At 44.0% G+C, this 8,812-nt stretch overlaps 1 protein-coding gene across 2 annotated transcripts in view; it reads right to left on the minus strand.

The window, feature by feature from the left end:
- Positions 1 to 8,812, minus strand: part of SNRNP200 (small nuclear ribonucleoprotein U5 subunit 200) — a 1,344,735-nt gene that overhangs the window by 348,446 nt on the left and 987,477 nt on the right. The gene's annotated exons all lie outside the window — the stretch shown is intronic.

Raw genomic sequence — 8,812 nt, forward strand, 5'->3', positions numbered from 1 at the left:
TTCCATCATAAAAGTCTACTCAAACTTCTACAGTCCACCAGTATCAGTAAATATGCACAATCTCTGAACTAGTAAAAGCCATCTACATAATTCCACATTAAAGAAATCTGTAACTAATGAAGAGGCTGCTGCTAGCAAACAACTTTATATTTCATGGTTTCATCTACAAATAAAGTGCCTGCTGCCCTTGAGGAATAAATTGCCTATGTTGCATTCAAAAAAATGATACGCTAGTAATGTTGCAATAGGAAATGGATGGCAAACTGATATCAGGTTCATAGTTACTACTAGATATCTTCGCCAAAAAGGACTACAGCATCCACCTCCCTTTACAACACAGTACAGTATCAGCAATGGATCTACCTACTGTGGGAGAAGAACCCACAGCCTTCTGCATCAAAAGCAAGTACACTACCTGTTGTTAACAGTACAAGCAGATTCAGCATAAGTAGCACTAAACTTTAGTTCCCCTGCAGCTCTCAGCTCCTTGTAAAATGTACTAGACACTCAGCTGTATCTCCGAACTTTGCAGCACAAGAAATCTGGAAAAAGACAACATTTATTGGGGGGGCAAAAGCCCCAAAACACATTTTAAACATTGCTTGTATAATTTTGGAAAGTTGCTAGAATAAAATGCTGTGTTACCACCATGCATGTCTTGAACCCAGAACCATATGCACTACAGTCAGTGCAACACACCACTATGCTAAAACAGCAGTTTGAAAAATAGGAAGACTGAAACTTAATGGCTATCACTGAGATAGCTCTCAACCTCTTAGCACAACAAATCTGGACAAACAAAGCCAATAATGAGGGAATACAAATTCAGTTCTCACTTCACACCTTAGCACAAAAAACCTGGACAGATAACAACTTCTCACTATAGCTCACAACTGTTTCTAACAAATCTGAAAAAAGTACAGAAATTGTGGTGGTTAGGGACTTTAGGTGCTTCTTACCCTGAAGCAAAGGTACAGGGTTTGAGCCTGAACACCTATAGCCAGCAGGTGTATTATGTGGGGGGCATTTTCACACACACACACACACACACACACACACACACACACACACACACACACACACACACACCTACCTTACCTGATAATACACACACATGCACACACCTTACCTGATAATACACACACACACACACACCTTACCAGATAATACACACACACACACACACACACCTTACCAGATAATACACACACACACACACACACCTTACCAGATAATACACACACACACACACACCTTACCTGATAACACACACACACACCTTTACCTGATAACACGCACACACACCTTACCTGATAACACATACACACACTCCTTACCTGATTGCCTTCAACACACACACACTCCTTACCTGATTGCCTTCAACACACACACTCCTTACCTGATAATACACACACACACTCCTTACCTGATAACACACACACTCCTTACCTAATACACACACACACACACACACACACACACACACACACACACACACACACTCCTTACCTGATAATACACACACACTTCTCACCTGATAATACACACACACTCACTCCTCACCTAATACACACAAACACACACACTCCTTACCTGATAATACACGCACACACCTTACCTGATAATACACGCACACACCTTACCTGATAATACACGCACACACCTTACCTGATAATACACACACACACCTTACCTGATAATACACACACACACACCTTACCTGATAATACACACACACACCTTACCTGATTGCCTTCAACACACACACACACACACACACTCCTTACCCGATTGCCTTCAACACACACACACACACACACACACACACACACACACACACACACACACACACACACACACACACTCCTTACCCGATAATACACACACACTCCTTACCCGATAATACACACACACACACTCCTTACCCGATAATACACACACACACACACACACACACACACACACACTCCTTACCCGATAATACACACACACACACACACACACTCCTTACCCGATAATACACACACACACACACACACACTCCTTACCCGATAATACACACACACACACACTCCTTACCCGATAATACACACACACTCCTTACCCGATAATACACACACACACACACACACTCCTTACCCGATAATACACACACACACACACACTCCTTACCCGATAATACACACACACACACACACTCCTTACCCGATAATACACACACACACACTCCTCACCTGATAATAGATACACACACAATCCTCACCTGATAATAGACACACACACACTCCTCACCTGATAATAGACACACACACATTCCTTACCTGATAATACACACACACACACTCCTCACCTGATAATACACACACACACACTCCTCACCTGATAATACACACACACACACTCCTCACCTGATAATACACACACACACACTCCTCACCTGATAATACACACACACACTCCTCACCTGATAATACACACACACACTCCTCACCTGATAATACACACACACACTCCTCACCTGATAATACACACACACACACTCCTCACCTGATAATACACACACACACTCCTCACCTGATAATACACACACACACACACTCCTCACCTGATAATGCACACACACACACTCCTCACCTGATAATACACACACACACACTCCTCATCTGATAATTCACACACACACACACACTCCTCACCTGATAATACACACGCACACACTCCTCACCTGATAATACACACACTCCTCACCTGATAATACACACGCACACTCCTCACCTGATAATACACACGCACACTCCTCACCTGATAATACACACGCACACTCCTCACCTGATAATACACACACACACACACTCCTCACCTGATAATACACACACACACACACTCCTCACCTGATAATACACACACACACACTCCTCACCTGATAATACACACACACACACTCCTCACCTGATAATACACACACACACTCCTCACCTGATAATACACACACACACACTCCTCATCTGATAATTCACACACACACACACTCCTCACCTGATAATACACACGCACACACTCACCTGATAATTCACACACACACACACTCCTCACCTGATAATACACACGCACACTCCTCACCTGATAATACACACGCACACTCCTCACCTGATAATACACACACACACTCCTTACCTGATAATACACACACACACATCTTACCTGATAATACACACACACACACACACACACACACACACACACACTACTCCGTTCACCCGACTGCCTTCAACCCACCCCTTACCTGATAATACACACACACACACACTACTCCGTTCACCTGATTGCCTTCAACACACCTCTTGCCTGATAATCCGTTCACCCGATTGCCTTCGTGATGACCAAAACGATAATCCCGACTGTCTTGCCCTTCCACTCACTACAACTGCACATTTCCCGCCACAACGATAATCCCAATTGCCTTGCCCTTCCTGCTCGCAGCCAGCCAGACATGACATGAGCTTCACTACAACTGCACATTTCCAGCTCACAGCCAGCCAGCCAGACATGACGTGAGCTCAATTCTGAATGGCTGGTACGTAGCCATGAAATGTTCCTTGAAGGAGCCAACGCTGTTTAAAAAAATAAAAATATGTACTTTTTTAATTAAAAAAGCTACCCCCTCTTCTAAAGAAGTTGTACTGAAATCAGTAGAGTGCTATGCCTGCCGACGTCCCTGTCCTTTATGTAGAGATGATGTGTGACATTTTCCATAGTTTGTGTACTATACACTCGGAGATGGATCTGTTAATTAGGATGGAGACAGGATATGATACGGCTTCTGCAGCCAGGTGAAGGTATTCAGCGGGTAATGTATCTGCGGCTAGAGAAGCTGGTTTGAGCTTGCGGAGTAGTTTTTCAATGGATTTGGTTGGTTCTGGATGGAAGCTGAACTTGGGGCAATTGTTAGTTGGGGGTGGGGATGTTGTCATAGGGTTGGTTGTTTTCAAGGGCCTGGATGGTTTCTGTAAAATATTTATTAAATTGAGTGGGGGGGTCTTCTTGGTTATCTATTTTTGGGGTTGGGGTAGTTGTTTTACCTGGTTGTAGAATAGAGTTAATTGCTGCCCAAAATTTTTGTGGGTTGTTCCTGTGCTTATCCTTTAACTTTTGGTAGTAAGATGTTTTATCTGTTTTGGTGAGTTTTTTAGCTTTGTAAAGTAGTTCAACGTACATTTGTTTGTTCAACTGGTATTTACTGTTGAGATAGTTGGTCCAGGCCTTGATTCTTTTTTTGAAGAGGGATTTTTGTGTTTGGGGTTAACCAGAGAGCATATGTAGTTTTAATTCTTGTTGTTCTGGAGGGGGCGTGATGGTTAAGGGTGTTTAAGAAGGTAGTATTGAAATATAGTACAGCTTCATCGAGAGGTAGTTTTTTTGGGGAGTCCAGGTGCACATTTTTAGGTCGTTTATAAAGTTGGAGCAGTTAAAGTGTCTTTTGTTTCTAATTGAGTGTGTAGATATTTGGGTCAGTTGTGGTGATTTTGATCTGAGTAAGAATGTGGCTAGGTGGTCATTCCGGGTGTCTGGTAGACACCCTGCTAGGGATAACAGTGATGGTTGGGATACGAGAAATCAATTTAGAGTGGATTGGTGTTTGGTTCTCTTGTCTGTTCTTGTGGGGGAAGTGACGAGTTAGGTTAGGCCATGTAGGTTAATATGGGAGAGTGGGTTATGACTGGAACAGTTTTGCCAGTCAGTATTAAGGTCTCCTAATACTATGTTTTCCTGGGGGAGGGCGTTAGATATCCATTCTAGGAGGTTTTCTGTAATGGGGCTATTGTTGCCTGGAGGGATGTAGCATCCTATGATGTTGATGTGTTTTCTATCATTAAGTTTTAGTTTTGTTAGTGAGTTCAACTTTATCGAGGTCTGGGGTTATGTCTACTTTCTCAAGGATGAGGTGAGATTTCTACACTATAGCAACACCCCCCCTTTTTACCTATTCTATCACTACGAATTATATTGTAACCTGGTGCAGTAATTTCATTGTTGTGGTTGCCTGGTTTAAGCCAAGTCTCTGTTAGTATGACTATCTCAGGTTGATAAGCGGCATGAAGGTAGTGGATTTTGTTTAGTATACCTCTGACATTTAAATTTAAAATGAGGAGTGTGGATTTGTCTCGGTGGAGTAGGGTATCATTCGGGTTGGGGCTCCTAGATTTTGTGGGCCTGGGTTTGGGTGTATATCACAGCAGCTAATGAGTTTGGTTCTGCGGTAAAAATAGAGTTTGAGTAGTTTGCTTAGGGTCTTAAAGTTCTTTATAGTTGTTTGGGACTGGTAGTGTGATGGCTGTAATCTGTGTGCATAGTGGTGAATAAAGAAGGTTTGGTAGTGATATGGGACTACTTGAGTAAAAGGGTGTGTTGTAATAATGTTAGTGGAAGTAGTTTTTCTTGGTATGTGGATAAAATTAAGTTGTTTTTGGTGGTTGGTGATAGAAGTTAGCAGTGGGATGGTGGATACAGCTAGGAGCAACAGGAAGAGATGTATGTACGTGGGTTTGGGTAGTTTGGGCATGGTTTGGTCATGACTGACAGATCTGCTTGGGATGGGGTGGGTGTGGTGGATGATGAGAGGTGTTTGCGATTGTAAGGTAGTTAGATGGAAGATTGTGCTTTCCAGGATGTGGAATAGTGGAAGAGACGGAAATGGGTACAGGGGTGGGGAAGATTCAGTGATTGGTGGTTAGCATGAGGGGAGTTGCTAAGTTTAGTTGAAATGTAGTACTAGTGGGGGCGAGTGGGAATAGGGGGCAAGGAGGAGAGTGGAGTGAGCGCAGCAGGGCTAACACCAACTCCAATTATATCCCTGGGCTTACTTGTTTCTTTTCTTTGTACACCACATGTATCTTTTCACTTGTTTCTGTTTACACCAAATGTGTCTGTTTGGCTGTATTGTACTAGTATAATTTACTTATACTTATGCAGTCACACTGAAAAGGGTCTGGGGAAGCTTCATCACCACAAGCATGCCAAAACATAACTTTCAAAATGGTGCCGCTCAAGGAGACCCACTAATATAGACTAGTTAATGTGCATGGGGGAGGAGGGCGATGTAAAATGGGGGAAGGTATAACCAGAAAAAGCAGGTAGAGATCTGGCCCGCTCCCTCCACAGAAGACTGCAAAGAAAAGCAATCAGCATAAGAAATGGAAGCCTTGGAGCTGTAATGCAAGTGTAAGCAAGGAAGAGGTTGAAGCAGGGAATTAGTAGTGTAAGCAGTTAGTTGCAGAAACACTACTTTATGGCCTTGGTGTGCAAGTAATACAAAGGAAGGTAAATCTATCTGGGGGACAAAATACACCAAGTAAATGGCACTTGCCTTACTTTACAAGTATTCAGTGTGGAGGCAGATCTATTTGGGACAAAATACAGCACATATATTGTTAAGTTATGCCACCCAGTGGCGATAGACAAAGCTATAGTTGCCTGGGGGGGGGCTTTGCAGGTGTGCACGTCGGCCAAAACAATGTTTAAAAAATAACTAGTAAAAGTAACAAATGTACTGAAAAAGGAAATGTAAATAACCAGTCACAATGTTTAAAACATAACTGTTAAGGACCACATCTGCTAATAACAAGAACTGTAAACATCCAGTCACCTATGCAGACTTGTCTGGTAGGTATCCTTATTAAAAAGTGTTATTCTTGGCTTGCAATAACTGTAGGGAGAAACCGGACTGTAGCAGTTGTCTGGCAACGTTGCAGTTGCTGGGGGTGGGGGACCCAAGCTGCGATGATGCAGGTAGACCAAGTGTGTTGCAGGAGGTGCACACTGAAGAGAGTCTAGGGAAGCTTCCTCACCACAAGCAGGCCAAAAGATAACTTTCAAAAAAACATTGTAGCAGAAGTTGATGGCTTTGGATATCCAGATAGAGATAGTTTGTTTGATTACTACCTTCCCTAGGGCTCTGGGATGGAAAGAGACAGAGTTGATCAGCCTGTCTGATGACCTTGGTTTTATGCAGATAAAACCTGAGTTGTCTGTGAACATCCAGGGAGTGAAGTATTCTCTCACTGTCCCCCTGTGGGTTAGGGAGGAATGTAGGCAAGTGGATGGCGTGATTCAGGGACAGGTCATTCACCACCTCGGGCATGAATAAAGGATTAGTTTTACGAATAACCCTGTCATTGTGGAAAACTAGGAAAGGTGGAAAAGCCATGAGGGTTTGCAGCTCTGATACTCTTCTGGCTGAGTTCACGTCCACAAGTAGTACAGTTTTCCATGTACAGTATTTTAGGGACACTTTGTCTGCTGGCTCAAATGGAGCAAGCGTGAGCTTTTCCAAAACATTAAGGTCCCATGCAGGTGGAGATGTCTTCCTGGGGGGGCCTCAGGTGAAGAACCACTTTGAGGAAAAGCTTACTTGGTAGTCTGGACGCTGGAGTGGGGTCCAGAGGAAGGCATGTTGAAATAACAGACAAGTGGGCTTTAATGGAGGAATAGGCCAATACTGTCTGCAATACTCACACAGGTAAGACAGAACTAGAGGAGTCTCGCTTGCAAGCAGGTCCAACTGTCTTTTGTGGCACCATATAGAAAATCTCTTCCGCTTTGAAAGGTAAGATTTTCTTGTATTTGGTTTTCTGGCCTCCTGCAGGAAAGTGAGCATGTCCTCATTGTAAAGGTGTCTGAAGGGGATATCCTATCAGCCACAGGGTGAGGTGCAGTAACTGCCACTGTGGGTGTATTTGGGATCCCTTGTGCTGTGTGAGAAAGCCCAGTCTGAGGAGTAACTTGTAGTGATTGCCCTTGGATAGTTGTAAGAACAGGGGGAACCAATGCTGTCTTGGCCAGTAGGGAGTCACTGACAAGATTTTTGGTCTGTCCTGCTGGATTTTCAGCAGGACCTTCTGGACGAGTGGGAAAGGGGGGGATGCATAGAGAAACTTACCCTTCCAAGAGACTCAGATGACATCTGTTGCCAATGACTGAGGCCTGGGTATCCTGGTACAGAATCCGGGAAGTTACTTGTTCATGGAGGAGGAAAACAGGTCTACTTTGAGGTGTACCCACGGGTGTACTAGATCTAGGAAGACATCACTGTGAAGCATCCATTTGTGGTTGTTTGTGATGGTTTTACTGAGACAGTCTGCCTGGGAGTTCGCAGAGAGGGAATGTAGACTGCCTGCAGGGTCACTCCCTGTGAGGTGGCCAATTCCCATACTATGGAGAGCTAGTCTGCAAAGTAAAACAGACTTGGGCCCTCCCGGTTTGTTGAGATACCACAGAACTGTGGGTATCATCTGTGAAAATCTTTAGTGGACGTTGCTGTAGATAAGGTTGGAAGGCTTGAAGGGCCAGGAGAATTGTCCTCATCTCTTGACATTGATGTGTTCTTGTTTGTGTGGCTTTGGCCACAGACCCTGCATTTTTTGAAGGACCAGAGTTGCTCCCCAGCCCAAGTCTGAGACGTGTGTGCATGATCTGCCTGGGTAGGGGTGGTTGGAGGGGAAGACCTAGATTTAAGGGGTCACTTGTGTCAACCTCCACTGGATTTCTAGTTTGAGGCATGATAGGAGGGGAACCCTGTACTCCAAGGGATGGGAGTGCTGGGTCTAGATTGACCGAAGGTACCACTGCAACTTTCTCATATGAAGCCTTGCTAATGGCAACATGGGGATAGTGGTTGCCATGTAGCCCAGGAGCCTGAGGTATGGCCTTGCTATCAATTCTGTTGACTGAAGGACCAGAAGTAGGTGTGCTGTCAAGTTTTCCACCTTTTGGAGGGGAAGGTAGGCTTTCATGATGTCTGTCCGAATTCTGTACC

The sequence above is a fragment of the Protopterus annectens genome, chromosome 9.part0, assembly GCF_019279795.1.
Source record: "Protopterus annectens isolate FY-2018-M chromosome 9.part0, PAN1.0, whole genome shotgun sequence".
NCBI classification, from domain to species: Eukaryota; Metazoa; Chordata; order Ceratodontiformes; family Protopteridae; genus Protopterus; species Protopterus annectens.